Genomic DNA, 2,371 nt, shown 5'->3' with positions numbered 1-2,371 from the left:
CTGCAAAAGACAACTGAAAATGGAGGGTTCTGTGGCTGAAAGACGTAGCAACAGTGGACCTTGAGAAATATGCGCCCAAGGGATAGCCTTCACTACAGCAAGGAATGTTGAACTTCTATTAATCCCAACTCATCCATAGCTGTTTTTCCACATCAATGACACCTCATTAGAATGCCTGCCGTTCCATCACTAAAGATTCTTCTATTGAAATTAAACTTCATCCTCTCCTGAGACTCATTCCAGCCCAACTAAAAAATAACCTCTTCCAGAAATATGGGGTTCACAGTTTCCCACACTGAATGGTATGGTGTAGCTAACATGAAGCAGGAAATAACAAGATGCATGAAGAAACATTGAGTTAAAAAGCAGAGCCTTTCCAACCTCTTTTGTTTATGTCTTTGTTTCAGGTAGACATTTAAATATCAAGTCAAGGGAGAAAATCTAAAATAACTCCATTTGCAGCTAAAGAAATTACCTGGGACTTCACTTTCATGTTGATCAAGTAGGCATAGCTGACTTCATCCACACGAGATTCTCCTTCTATTATGATTAATATTTATTATATCGCTGCATATTCTTTTATTTTTCCTCTTCTCCAGAATTTTTTGGCTATTTTAAGTTTATGGAGTGATTTATTTCACTGTAGATGTTGCTTTTAATGACAAATGATAATGACTTAAGACTCACTATATCACAAATTAAATAAGAGAAGTTTCAATAAAGTTAAAATGATTCATTTGGGTGTCAGTAAAATTATTTCAGAATCAAATATGTCTAATTTAAGTTTCTTTTTACAGTATCACATAGTGATGTTGAACTTCTGAGATCAGATGAAGGCCGTAATTTTTACTTCCAGAAGATCCAACTTTTAGGAGAAAGGAAACCTACAGGAATCACTGGGGCTGTGCTACTTGAGAATTCTGAGCAGATGTGACATCCAGGAAGGGAAGTATGAAGCAGAGCAAATCTGAGCAAATTTTCTCATTTCTGTACAACAATACAGCAAGCATTTGGTAGTATATAAGTATTGCCATAGTTTCAAATAGGGAAGTTTGTTTGAAGTGTAATGGAAAAATAACACAAAATAAGCAAAAAGTACATTTAGAATCCGATGCATGAAAAGTAGAAGCTGAAGTAAAAAGTAGAAAAGAGACAGTCTGCAAAAGTCACATGAGACTACAAGAATTGGTCTTATGTCTTTGGACTTCACTTCCACCTGCATTGAACAGTCACAGGCTATAACATGGAGGTAAGTTGTTCAGAATATATGCACTTCAACTGAAACCTGAGAATGAAAAACATAAAGTGCTCCACTTCCACCGTCAGTCTTTATAAGTATTTATTTGTTTTGAAATAGAAATGAATGTTGGTGACTTTCTATTTGCCTTTCAGGTATTTTAATGTCCTTTTGGGAATATGGCCCTAAGGACTATATGCCATGAAAGGAGTAAACAATGTCACTGAATTCATTTTCTGGGGTCTTTCTCAGAACCCAGAGGTTGAGAGGTATGCTTTGTGGTGTTTTCCTTCTTTTACATAGTCATTGTTCTGGGAACCTCCTCATCATGCTGACAGTTTGCTTGGGCAATCTTTTCAAGTCTCCCATGTATTTTTTCCTTAACTTTCTATCTTTTGTGGACATTTGCTACTCCTCAGTCATAGCACCTAAGATGATTGCTGACCTATTAGTGAAAAAAAAAACTATCTCCTATGTGGGGTGCATGTTACAACTATTTAGCGTTCATTCTTTGGTTGCACTGAGATCTTCATCCTTACCGTCATGGCCTATGATCGTTATGTAGCTATCTGTAAACCCCTCCACTACATGACTATCATGGACCGGGAGAGATGCAATAAGATGTTGCTAGGAACATGGGTGGGTGGGTTCTTACATTCTATTGTCCAAGTGGCTCTGGTGGTGCAGCTCCCCTTTTGTGGACCCAATGAGATTGATCACTACTTCTGTGATGTACACCCTGTTCTGAAACTTGCCTGCACAGACACTTACACTGTTGGTGTTGTTGTAACAGCCAACAGTGGTACCATTACACTGGGAAGTTTTGTCATCTTGTTAATCTCATATACAGTTATTCTTGTGTCTTTGAGAAAGCAGTCATCAGAAGGCAGGCGCAAAGCGCTCTCCACCTGTGGATCCCACATTGCTGTGGTCATCATCTTTTTCGGGTCCTGTACTTTCATGTATATGCGGCCTGACACTACCTTTTCAGAGGACAAGATGGTGGCTGTATTTTACACCATTATCACTCCCATGCTGAATCCTCTGATATATACTCTAAGAAATGCAGAAGTAAAAAATGCAATGAGGAAGCTGTGGACTAGAAAGGTTTCCTGGGAGACTCCTGGGAAGTAG

The 2,371-nt window shown here is 38.4% G+C and overlaps 1 pseudogene; it reads left to right on the top strand.

Moving 5' to 3' along the window:
• The first annotated feature begins 1,438 nt into the window (after positions 1 to 1,438).
• LOC127207431 (olfactory receptor 4S2-like) lies at positions 1,439 to 2,371 on the top strand (annotated as a pseudogene).

This window comes from Acomys russatus, chromosome 24 (assembly GCF_903995435.1).
Source record: "Acomys russatus chromosome 24, mAcoRus1.1, whole genome shotgun sequence".
Classification (NCBI taxonomy): Eukaryota; Metazoa; Chordata; class Mammalia; order Rodentia; family Muridae; genus Acomys; species Acomys russatus.
Note: the sequence above shows the minus strand (reverse complement) of the source record. Positions and strands in the feature narration are given on the sequence as shown.